The sequence below is a fragment of the Urocampus carinirostris genome, chromosome 10 (assembly GCF_059441175.1).
Source record: "Urocampus carinirostris isolate Australia breed hairy pipefish chromosome 10, RoL_Ucar_1.0, whole genome shotgun sequence".
Taxonomy (NCBI): Eukaryota; Metazoa; Chordata; class Actinopteri; order Syngnathiformes; family Syngnathidae; genus Urocampus; species Urocampus carinirostris.
The window spans coordinates 27,711,101-27,724,661 of NC_142358.1; the positions used below are offsets into that span (position 1 = coordinate 27,711,101).

General features: G+C 39.1%; 1 protein-coding gene across 2 annotated transcripts in view; it reads right to left on the reverse strand.

The window, feature by feature from the left end:
* bco2b (beta-carotene oxygenase 2b) overlaps positions 1-13,561 on the reverse strand; it is a 40,770-nt gene that overhangs the window by 12,908 nt on the left and 14,301 nt on the right. For both annotated transcript variants that reach the window (XM_088344949.1, XM_088344951.1), the window contains exon 2: positions 2,473-2,639. The gene's annotated coding sequence lies outside the window, so the exon portion shown is untranslated. The remainder of the gene's footprint in view (positions 1-2,472; positions 2,640-13,561) is intronic.

Genomic DNA, 13,561 nt, shown 5'->3' on the forward strand with positions numbered 1-13,561 from the left:
TTATCCTTATGGCAGGGGTGCTGGAGCCCATCCCAGCTATCTTCGGGCATTGGGCAGGGGAAACTCTAAACTGGGTTCTAGCTAGTCGCATGGCCTACAGGGACAGACAACTCAATTAGCCTGACGTGCATGTTTTTAGAATGTGGGAGGGAACCGGAGTTCCCGGAGGAAACCCATGTAACCATTGGGAGAACATGCAAACTCCGCAGAGGAAGGCTGGTAGCTGGATTTGATCCCATGACCTCAGAACTTGCTAGCTAATCGCATGGCCCACAGGGACAGACAACTCAATTAACCTGACATGCATGTTTTTAGAATGTGGGAGGAAACCGGAGTTCCCGGAGGAAACCCATGTAACCATTGGGAGAACATGCAAAATCCGCAGAGGAAGGCTGGTAGCTGGATTTGATCCCATGACCTCAGAACTTGCTAGCTAGTCGCATGGCCCACAGGGACAGACAACTCAATTAACCTGACATGCATGTTTTTAGAATGTGGGAGGAAACCGGAGTGCCCGGAGGAAACCCACGCAACCATTGGGAGAACATGCAAACTCCGCAGAGGAAGGCTGGTAGCTGGATTTGATCCCATGACCTCAGAACTTGCTAGCTAGTCGCATGGCCCACAGGGACAGACAACTCAATTAACCTGACATGCATGTTTTTAGAATGTGGGAGGAAACCGGAGTGCCCGGAGGAAACCCACGCAACCACTGGGAGAACATGCAAATTCCGCAGAGGAAGGCTGGTAGCTGGATTTGATCCCATGACCTCAGAACTTGCTAGCTAGTCGCATGGCCCACAGGGACAGACAACTCAATTAACCTCACATGCATGTTTTTAGAACGTGGGAGGAAACCGGAGTGCCCGGAGGGAACCCACGCAAGCACTGGGAGAACATGCAAACTCTGTAGAGGAAGGCTGGTTGCTGGATTTGATCTCATGACCTCAGAACTGTGCCACAGATGCGCTAACCACTCGGTCGCCGTGCCACAATTCAAAAATATATGAATTGAATATTCGACGTTCTCTAAATATGTATCATATAAAAGTCTTGCTCTTTATTTTGCAGCAATTTTTGTCAAAATCAGAGGTCATTATCATACTGACAGGTTTTGTGGTAACTGTGTATTGTAATTGTTTATTATAATAGTTATTATCCTTATGATGATTATTATTATTATTTCTTTATGAGAGTGCAGTCGAATAATTAGAACAATGGAGAAAATCTATCAACACACAGGGAAACTATGCAATTGGTACATTGTACAGGTAGAACTGGACTGCGGTTCAGGTACCATCCCTGATTTAATCTTATTAATCTGATTTAGTCTTTTATTCCTTTCCAAGGTTATTTCTTTGAGAAACAGCATTTTCCACTTATTTGCTCCATTGAGTACAGTTCTCAAAACTGTTTTGAATTTGGTAGGGGTAGAAAAAAGTCCAAACATAAAGCATACATTGTGAGCCTTGTTCCTGTTTTAGATCCGGGTGACCACTGAAATATACCAAAAATTATATAGCCTGGAGCTTTCCTTTAGTCCAATTTAGACTCAAAACACAATTGAGCCATTTGGAAATGTGCAAGTCATCGTGTGCCAAAGCAGATATTCACCACAATTTGATCATGTTAGTTCAACTTATCTGAGTTAAAACAAGAGAATGTGAAACCAATTTATTTGGACATTTACCTCCGGAAAAAATAAACTGCTGTGTCATTCGAAGTCATCATGTATACACAATAACTTGTATGTTCTCTTCAATGGCCGTCATATTGACATATTCAGTATCCACTGGTACTGTAGGTAGGCAGAGAGATAGTCTATACTTGTTACTTTCTTCCGTGAAGGTGGTCTCTATGTTCTTCCCTTTTTACAGAACTAGACATGTTGTCGCTGTTCCTTTTACCACCTTCATTTTATTGTTTTTTTGCTAATTGTGAGTTCGTAGTTGTAACTCATACGGTGATAAAAATCTATTCCAGGACTCTCCAACCTAATTCAACCCGAGAGCGATTTTTTGTTACTAGGTAACGCAAAGGGCACCCAGTTTGATAGGCAATTTGTAAATTAACATTTTATTATTATCTTGTCACTATGTTATTACCAGGTTAATTGTTGTAACTAGGGTTGAATAGACTTAGTCAACCACTAAAACAATTATTTAACAATAAAATCACAATGACCCAGCACTGATGAGCTATTTTCAGAACAAGTCTGCGGGTACTTCAGTTGTCCTAAGGGTGCCCACGGAGACCCCTGAAGTATTCTCTGTCCATACTCTTTTAAGAAAGAGTATATAGCTTTGCAAAGACAGACAATGAACCAGTGACATGAGGTGAGTTTGCCACCTTGTAAGGCACAGTCACATTTGAAAATAATTGAACCTACATTGTATTCTTCATTTGATTGGCAGAGCAAGAAAACAAAATAAAAACTGCTGTAAATAAAAATAAGACACTTTATCGTCTTACCTTGAAGTAGTTGGATGGAATTTTAAACTTTTTTATTCATGATGCACGTGCAAGTATGTGCATTTCTTTGAAGAAACTCTTCTTTTTCCATCTTTCTTGGGGTTTGGTTTGGCTTTCGACATTACTCAAAGGAGGCCTCTTCTTACTTTCACCATTTTCACGGTACACTAACAAATGGAAACAGAAAAAAAACCATGGGGACGAGCACGACGTCCCTTTCAAGCACTCCCATTTCCCCCATTCTTTCTACCTAATGTGTTTAGCTTTGCTAAAAGTGGGGGAAAACACAAGGGCTCTTTGAACTCAGGTAAGGCATTCTAAACACGCTTTACAGACAACACCATTTCAGACTATCATTTCACCATCCCCCTGATCTAAAACCCACATGAGGGCAAGGAAAAACTTAGAAACCTCAACATGAGGAGAATGAAGAAACCTTGAGAAGGGACTGCACATGAATTCATCCCCCTTCCAGGATGACCAGGCTGCAATTGATGTTGCAATTACAGACAATACACCACATACAGTGGAACCTCAGTTTTCGAATGCCTCTCAGTTCGAACAAATCGGAGTCCGACCAAAAATTTCGAGAAATTCTTGCTTCGCTGTTCGGTCAAAAAATCGGAGTTCGAACGCCGGTAATGCGTGAGTGCGTACGCTAGGGTGCGATGCTGAGCGGCGTACGGGTGTAGATCGTTTTTTTTGTGACCAACTGATATCGCGTGCGGACGTGCTTCGTTTATGCTTCCGAAGAAAATCAGTGCAAGCAGCAAAGTTGCTACAGGTGAAAAAAGAAAAGTAGTGCGTACAACTATTGCATTTAAGAAAGAAATAATAGCAAAATATGAAGGAGGTGTGCGTGTGTCTGATCTTGCCTGCGCCTTCTGCTGACCACCACAAAGGTTAGAAATCCTATTCATAATTATTTTCTTTATCCTTTTTTTTATTTTTACACATTCATGTTAGCGTAATCTTTCGAACGGAAGATTACGATAACGCGAACGTACGATTAGCCTGGGTTAACTTTATGTTTACGTTAAAAATTCAAGGTAAACATTCAGGGTGTTGGAATGGATTAAAACGATTTACATTATTTTCAATGGGAAAAATGATTTCGGTGATCGAACAAATCGCTTTTCGAACAGGGTTATGGTCGAGAACCGAGGTTCCACTGTATATTGTCAACATGAATATAGGTTATTCACATGCTATAGAATAGAAGTGTGTTAAACCCTAGATTTAAACAGTTCTCCATGTTCCACTGTTTTTTGTATTCTCCGCGTGCGCTATTTATGTGTTTGATAGAGAGGGAGAAAGTTGTGCTGATTGGCTGTTGCTTGGGTGACATGGTACTATGGTCTGTCATTTCTATGTCAAGGATGCACTGATTGGCTTAGAGAGCGTGAACGCTGCTTGCTTGACCACACCGACGAACACGAGTCGTAACCTGCACTTTACAATCCGTCTGTTTACGTGCAACAAGTGGAAGATTTATTCAAAAATTGCGTGCTCGACGGGACAAAAACACACAAAGTGGACATTGAAAACCACTGTTTTCATTAGAAATGGACTGACAAATTTGCGTCCATTTTGCCACCTGCAAGTACAGACGCTCCCCTATTTACGACCATTCGACTTACGTAAAACGGTAGATATGATCATTTTTTTCGGGATGTCAAAAAATATCTGGACATTGCTGTAAGTTCGATTTTGTATTGTGTGCACCTTTTTTCCGAGTAGTGGACAGTGCTGTAGTGCTTCTTTCCGCCGCTACCGGCGTGTGGCTCCTGCAGTTACTTAAGATAAGTTAAATGCATTTTGTCCTTTATTTTTGCCCTAAATAATGGTTTCAAAACAGGGTGCAAGCAGAGTTGTTTGGTAAAATTGTCACAAAGTCCTGCAAATGAGAATGATAGGTAGGTATTTAGGGGACTGTGCTATGTGTGCAGAAATCTGCCCAACCCTACTGCTCATCCAATAAAATTGCTCTGGGTGCTTGGCTGGTGTTTTCGTGTGTTTATAATTTGTTCCGTGGGTTTTCATTAGAAAGTGTTTCAACGGGGAACATACATTTTTAATGAACTTACATTTACAGGATTCCTTTGAGTCTTACAGCCAAAACTGCATCTATTGATGCAAGACCGTGACTGTAAACGATTCAAATGTTTTACTATATATTTTGGACCGAAAATGTGGCTAACTGTGTTGCTTAAGCTTTGCTTGCATTAAAGATGGGAATTCACAAATTATAGATTACGTGAAAATTATCATAGCCCTTAATTTATCTCCAAGTCAGATGTATTTAAGAATAGACATATCTGGCTCGCAAGTCATACGTTCCCGACCCTGAGGTAAGTACTTGGTGGAAAAAATATTTTGCAGTGGATATATCACTAAAAGAACAGTAAGAAAGCTTTTTTAGAGCATTTTTCTGTTAATTTCACATGAATTGTCTTGAGTGCTAATGATTTTCTACCTGCAGCACTTCTGTAATTTAGCACTTTTAATTTTGAAATTGCCAGCGCACCATGTGCCTGATAATGTGACCTGTCAACGGTATCTCTCCTTCACACTGTATTTGTCCTTTTGACTTGCTGCTGACTCCTTTTATGGTTTTTATCTTCCGTTACTGAAGTCAGATATCTTCCGTTATTGTTAAACTAGCTTTTAAAACACCAATGTTTCCTGTTTTTTCCATGTTTAATCTTTTTTTGGGGTGTTTTAGCCTTTATTCGACAAGGCTGATCATTGAAATATAATGGCCAACTACCTGAACACAGCATAAATAAGGTAATACAGTAGACATCATTACATAACAACAGTAAGTAATGTAAGCCATAAATTGGTGCGACTCCTGTTTATCCATTTTCTTAACAGCTTATCCTAAGGATGATTGCAGAATGTGTTAACACTTTTTTTCAGCTGTCATCAGCAGAAGACTGTACATCCTCAATTCAGATTGGAATAGAATAGAATATACCTTTATTATTATTGACACAAAATGAGTTGAACATGATGTTTTCTGCTCTGCTGAGGTAGCGAGAGCAGGCAATGTCCTCCAGACTGGGCAGAGAGCAACCGACGATTTTCTGGGCTGATTTGATGACCCTCTGGAGTGTTTTCCTGTTTGCTGCTGTGCACCCAGTATACCACACCGTAATGCAGTATGTTAGAATGCTCTCCACTGTGGTTTTGTAAAAGGACACCTGCAGCTGCTGTTTTAGATGATTTTTCCTGAGCACTCTCAGGAAATGTAGTCACTGCTGGGCCTTCCCTACCACCGCTCTGGTGTTTGCAGACCAGGAGAGGTCGTCTGAGATGTTCACAACCAGGAATTTGAAAGAGTGGACTCTTTCTACACAGTCCCCGTTGATAATGAGTGGTGCTGGGTCCTTGCTTTTCCTTTTGAAGTCCAGTATGACTTTTGTTTTTGTGGTGTTCAATAGGAGGTTTTTTTTTCGAACGCCATGTTGTCAGTGACTCCACCTCATCCCTGTATGCCGCCTGGGATTCAGGGTCTCTACGGGTGCTTTAAATTCCTGAAATTTCTTGAATTGAGTTTTCAAATATTTAAAAGGGTCAGGAGACCAGAACAGACCAGGAAACCCCAGAGCATTTGTTTCAGTTATTTATTTAGGGAAGCGATCAGGGCTTGCGGGAGACGAGATGGCTGTCAGCCGTCAACAGCGGAGCCGGAAAGAAGGCTTCGGATCGGGTGGCCAATCGGAGGGCGGAAGTCAAGCAGGTCGAGTTTACCGGGGCTGGAGAGAAGATCGTAGCGTGGGACGGAAGCAGGTCAGGTCAGAGGCAGGCAGAAACAGGTAAACAGAGTTCTAGACGAAACGGGCAATCAGGAGAGTCACACAGAGTTACAATTGTAATAGTCTGACGAAGAAGTCTGGGCGCAGCGCGCTAAAGAACAAAGCGTCAGCCAATCAGAAGGCGCCCACATGATTGCTCCAGGTGACCAGACTTAGCAATCATGACAAAAAGTGCTTGAATTTTGGGTGAAGAACTTGTAAAAGCTTGAAATTGTTGCTATGAATCTAAAAAAGCTTGCTTAAATACAACGCTAACATTGCTCTTTGGTGACTTTGCTTTGATTGCGTTTCTTTTTCCCTTGTGTTTAACTGCAGCTGGGATTAGTTTGTACGGCATTGTCCGATGAAGTGTTTTCGCCCCAAAAGGTCGCGCCAAAGAGGACAGGTGCATGAAATGTGCAAGGATTACGTATCAATAATGGACATTTGCTACGGGCCATGCAAAAAAATGAAGGTAGCAGTGGTAAATTGTAATGGGAAGAACTTGTAAACTACAGTACATATTAACATTTTTCATCTCATCACTTTTTTCCTTTAATTTTTACCCAACACCTCCACAGGGAGAGATTTGTTTAAAAAAAAAAAAATATTTACTCAAGATCTAGAAATGACTATGTCTTGATAATTGCCCACACAAGATTAAAAATCACGTGCGTAAATTACAGATATACAGTAAATGTGGCTCTGAAAAATATGACATCAATACAAGATTGATTTCTTTTAATGGTACTGGAAAATACTGAAAATTAGCTTTTAAAGTCATTAAAAAGATGAAAGATGAAAAAGATGTACAAACCCTGAACGCAGAGGTAGATAACCATTCACGCTCAACAAAGTCAAGTCATATTTATTTGTGTAGCCCTTAAAACGTTTTAGCTGCCTATCTGGCTATTTAGTTAGTAGTTAGTTTTTTACTCCTTAGCTAGCTAGCTAGGTATCTCTCTTGTCTACCCGTTTACTTTCTATCTATCAGGTAGTTTTTAGCCATTTAGGACACTTTAGTACTCTCAATGAATATTCTTACGGTTCAAATGTAACTATCAATGGGTAAAATAAAATAACAATCATAATAGCAATAAATACCTGTATCCAAATATCCTCTGGTAGGCGCTACAGTTCCCTCAACAAGGACCAACACACTCAGGTACAGCTTCTTCCTCAGGGCCATTACTACCCTAAGCGAGTGCAAAAATCTGTGAAAAAATATCTTGAAACTCTTTTAGGTTGCTGTTAATGTTATTGCAAGAAACTTGCAACTAACGGGCATAACCAGCCCGTTTTTGGGGGTGCTCAGGCACCTCCAAAAATTGTAGCATTTTTAAATATTTCTTTTTCTTAAAAAAGAATAGGATAGGCTTATACAGGATGAACACTAGATGAAAACATTTTTTAAAAGCAAAACAAAGCATCGAAAAGACTCCACTGCCTTTAATGGTTCATAACGCAGTAACGCTCCTTGTAGTAACAACAAAATTGTGTTCCTTAGTTAGCACCAACACTCCTGGTTACATAATTGGATTCATGTGAAAAGGTTTTGGACTGCCAAGGGGACCAGACCAAGATAATCTATGACATTTTCCCCGTCAGCCCTTTTTAACCCCCTTCTGTTTTCTCAGTTCTTTTATCGGGGTTGTTTGTTTTGGATTCATTTGATGAACAGATGTCCATCAAATGTCCATCAATCAAACCTACCATAGCTCAGCCAAGTACATCATCATCACAATGAGTTTGCAATACTATGTAAAGAAGGAATTTATTGTGGTCCATGATTATTCAGTTGAACTCTATTTGACTCTGTAGATTGTCCGTCTTATTGCGTTTTACAGACTGGCATAAAACTGTTTATTGCATATGAACAATGTCATCCAGAGTTCATCTGTGCATGGCACTGGTCTAGAGATAACGATGTTCATTGAACATTGTTGATTTCCCTTTGACTGAACGAATAAGTAGATAGAAACAAATAAATAATGGATTATGGATAATCTTCTCTACATAAACAACTCCCCAAATTACAACCAAGAACTTTCTATTTTTCTATCTTCGAACATTTTACTGCTTCGCATGACAGGGTACACAGAGCTACCTAATACTAGAAATAATCTGTAGTTGACAATGCCAGTTTAGAGCAAGTTACACAATACGCAATTTCTTTGAAAATCATGCCAAATCAGTGCTTTTAAACTTTTTGAGCCAAGGCAAACTTTTCTTTATTAAGGCACACTGTTCCTCCTCTGTTGTTTAAGGACTGATTTCCAGCACCATTTTGTATATATATATATATACGGGACAGGACAGACGGGATCAATATCGGATACTGGATACAGGAGCAAGATACCGCACAGGATGAGACAGGGGGGGTCGATACCGAATACTGGATACAGGAGCAAGATACAGGACGGGACGGACGGGATCGGTACCGGATACTGGATACACAAGCAGGATACCGGACAGAGTCAAAATACACGTCTTGCAAGAGCAGAGGTTCATTGACTGACTTACAAGGAGTAAATGAGAGCACCGAGTTTAAATAGGAGGGAAGCCAATAAGGCAACGAGCAGCAGCTGGCGCCAAACGAGCAGGCCCAAGTGAGGGCAATGGGCAACCGTGACAGCATGCTTTTTTGTTAAGATAAAATAGGGCAATTTTTTCCTGCAGAATGGTGTTATTTGAATACATTTTTTTCAGTGCATTTTTGAAAAAGAGTGCCATCTAGAGCAGGTGTCACCAACTTGGTTCCTCCTAAAGATCGTTGAAGTGTTCACGGACCTTTTTTGAAAAAAAAAAAAAAAAAACTCACCGGTGTTAGGTCATTGACATTTTCTGGTAGTATTATTTTTGGGATGGTTTACTAAGTCTGATTAATCTGGTATACACATAGTTACAACACAGTAATAACATGATATGTTGTTATTTTAGAAAAGCATTCTGAACGGGGTGGCTAATTAGTAACAAAAGTAGCCTTTAGCTTGAAATGGGTAGAAGACCCCTGATTTAGAGGAATTCATCAATATTGCAGTTTTTCAACTGAGGAAACCCTTTCAACCTAAAATTGGCGCTCTTAAATACTACTGACATTATTTTTTCTGTCCAATTCTGAAAATTGTATTTCTGAAATATATTTTTCAATATTTGAGTACATGTATCATTCACATCAGATTTGTTTTAACTTCAGATTTTTATCGGCCACCGTTCCACAGTTGCGGTTTATTTACCTGGTGAAGAAATGAGAGGGAAGGATGTATCGAGATGAGTCAGCAGACCACCGCCTGGACCAGAAGGATGTCAACGTCTGCATTGACCAGCCTGCAGAAATGTGGTCATTGACTATTTCGACAAATTTTTACATATTACCTGTGTTTTTTCTTATTGATGTTACCTATGCTTTGTGTACTGTTACCCAATAGTAATTCTATTGCACCCTGGTCATCCTGGAAGGGGGATAACCACTTCTGTGGCCCCCTCTCAAGATATCCTATTTTCCTCAAGCTGAGGTTTTTGAGTTTTTCCTCGCCCTCATGTTGGTTTAAGATCAGGGGATGGTGTCACTGTAACCTGTGCAGTCTTTTGAGATATTTTGTGATTAAGAGCTATACAAATAAACGCTACATGACTAGACTTTTAATAAACACCAAAATCAATTACTCTCTCAATAAAGCCAGACACACGCATTCCCCTTTTTTGGAGTTCTGCCACTATTGTTCCAAACTGGACTAACTGTCATTTTATTTACCATTTGCGAGGAGGCTCATTCTCCTTATAGGTGCCACCCAGAATTTGAAAATGTTCTACTTGCTGACGCCATCTTTTAGCTTAAATCATCATTAAACTCCTAGTGTGGCACGTGTAAATGGCATGATTACCGATGTGATGCACCTGTGCCCGCTCCTTTGGCGCCAACTGCCTCGGACTCTGATTGGCTACCTGTCCCTATTTAAACCCACTCCTTTCTGTCACCTGTTGTCAGTCCGTCTGCGAACCTCAGTTAACACAAGGCAAGCCTATTTCGACCCTGACTCCAACCTGTTATTTGCTCCTGTCTGTCCCCCGGCTTCAACCTGTTTTTGATCCTGATCGCGTCTACTCTCCTGTCCCGGCTTTTGTCCTCGACCACGTTTACTCTTCTTTCCTGGCTTCCGACTCGCTTCCGACCCCGACCACGTTTTGCTCTTCTGTCCAGGCTACTGACCCATTTTTCCGTTCCCGACACCGCCATCGCTCGCCACGAAGGTCCTACTTCCGCGTTCATAGCGACCTGCTTCCTGCGCCCAGCGATCACCGGATCGTGGGGGCAGCCCTTTCCTTTCTTCCAGTAAAACTGAGAGAAACGTAACGCAAGTGGGTCCTGTCTCCGTTCTGGTCCTGACAGTAAATACTTGCATTTCTTAGATGCGCTTGAATAAACTCATCTTTTTTCATCTTTTTGGGGGGTTTGGGATGGCGTTTTGACCTTAATTGAAAATGTCATTTTCTTATTTTCACCATTTTCATAATACACTAAAAGAAAACGACGAGCACTAGCATGAAATCATTTTGTTGTTGAAATGCATTTATCATGTTTATTAAAGTATGCATATTATTTTAATCTTATGAAATCTTTTTTCTTCTCGAATTACAACGGGATGAAGTGATACAAAAAAAAAGGCAGGCCATGGAATTTTCATAAATGGATCGTTTAAAGGTAAACATCCCAAGTCCTCACAAATAAAATATGAAATTTCTGTTTGTTTTCGGGCTTGGTCTGGAAAAATCAAGTTGATTGATCGGGTTCTGGTTGGGTCGGGTTACAGTATTTGCGGGCCGGGTCGCGTTGGGTTTGCTTTTTTAGGCCTGATCTTACCTCTACTTCCTGGTCAGCATGTGTTTCACTAAGTTAAATCAAATGTTGAGGAAAATCATTAAATTGTATTTTGTGTTTTTTTTGTTTGTTTGTTTTTTACAAATACTCCACAAGAGATTACATCTTTGTGAAGAAAAAAACAACCCTCAATAATCTTTGTATTATTAAATGTTACCTCCCTGAATCATAATTTATTTGTGGGTTTCCAAAAAGACCTCTAGTCCTCCAGCGAAGGCATACTTTTTATGCTATTAATTTACTAGTCCGGCCCCTATGAGAATGTTTTTTTTATACCATGTGGCCCCAGAGCTAATAATAAGTTTGACATCCCCTGATATAGATGATAAAAGCTCTGAGCTGCCCGCTTTTCCTCACATTTTGTATTCTTAATAGGATTATTACCAGTATTATTTATTTAATTTATATTTGTATTATTATTTACACACCTAATCAGGGGCCTTCATGAGGCCCTAAGCAAAATTAGATTTGGGGCCTCTTATTACTTCATTTCTATACCTACTAAAACTCCTTCCATGTTCTACTCCAGTGGACGGCAACTATTTGGAGTCAGGGGCCGCAAGTGACATGTTATACTTTTTAAATCTATTCGTTTCATCAAATTGGTTTTGAAACGACCACAATTAGGCAAAATAGCAAAATAGTATATTAGGTCCTTGTTTTAAGCACTTCATTTGTTATTTAGTTTTGAAGTATACGGTAGTTTTTTTTTTTTCAGTTTTTGTTTAGTATTTCTTAAGTCTGATTTTTATTAAGTTTTTATATTTTTATTAAGTTCTGTATGTTTTGAAGTGTTTCTGTAGTTTAATTTTTTTTTTGTTTTTTTTGTAGTATTTCTCAATTGATCTTTATGTAGTATTTCTAAAGTAGGATTTTTTTTAGTATTTCTGTATTACTTTTGTAGATTTGTTGTTGTGTATCTAATATTTTTGTAGTATTATTGTATTATTACAGTACAGTACTTTTATGATTATAGTATTTTTGTAGTATTACTGTAATATTATTTTTCGTATTTTTGTCCTATTTCACTTGTATTTTGTAGTATTTCCATATACAAATGTTTGTTGTATATCTGCAGTATTTCTGTAGCATTTTTGTTGGACAGTGTTTCTGTAGTTTTATTTTTGTCGTATTTTTGTGATTTCCATAAGAGAATTTTTGTAGTTTTGCTACATGTGTAATTTGCAGTATTTGTGTTGTAATCCTCTTGTAGTAGTATTTTTGTAGTAAAATTTCTCTCATAGTTTTTTCATATTATAGTCTTATGTATTGGTATTTTAGTATTATTTCGGTAGAAGTATAATTGATGTATATTGTATATAATATATAATAATTGATGTATTTCCATAGCAGTATTTTAGTAGTATTTTTGTCGAATCTTTGCAGTATTTCCATAGTAGTATTTTTGTCATATTTCTTTAGTATTTTTGAAATATTACTGAAGTTGTCTTTTTGTAGTATTTATGGAGTGAATAAATCTGTATTAGTTTTTTGTAATAAAGTATAACTGTAGTAGTATTTCATAGTAATTCTAAACTATTTTTTATTTTCAGAATGAAAGCAAAATAATATATAAGTTCCCTGTTTCTAAACACTATATTTGAGCTTTAGTTTTGTGTAGTATTTTTGTTGTATTTCTGTAGAAGTATTTTGAGTGGACACACAAAGTGACAATGTTGGTACTAAAAAAGTTAACCCCTAGTGTCCCCTAGTGGTTGCGGGGCCCTAAGCAGCCGCTTAGCCCGCTTATGCATTGGGTCGGCTCTGCACCTAATTGTATCCTCCCCTTGTCTTACTGTATTTATTTCTTTAATCATTTATTAATGTGAATGTGTGGCTGAATGTGATGTTTAGGTGATAAGGGGCATTTTCTTTCATTGCTTTTCAACGGAGACACCTGAGTTTTCTTACTGCAAACTGTTCAACGTGTGTCCTTTGTCTCCCCCTGTTGTCTGTACCACTGTTCAAGAAAAAAAACTATTTGTAAAAAAAAAAAAAGAAATCACCTAATTCTGTATTTCTTCTCATCTCATCTCATCAGCCGTACCGCTTATCCTCATTGGGGTCGCGGGGGGGGCTGGAGCCCATCCCAGCCATCTCCGGGCAGTGGACACCCTGAACTGGTTGCCAGCCAATCGCAGGGCACACGGGGACGGCACACGGGGACAGACAACTCACTTGGGAACTTTCTAAAAGCTGAATACTTTATGAGATTTTGGGGTGGATGAGACCAATACCAGACCAAGTAAAATTGTTATCCTCTGCATTGAACCTCATTCAAACTTCATCTTGACTTTCAAATCTTAGTTGTGGACTGATGTTTGGGTTTAATCTTTCAACAAAAATATTGAAACAATTGTAAACGTCATTATTTATGTTTGAACCTGCATTCAAATGAATAAGCCTTCAT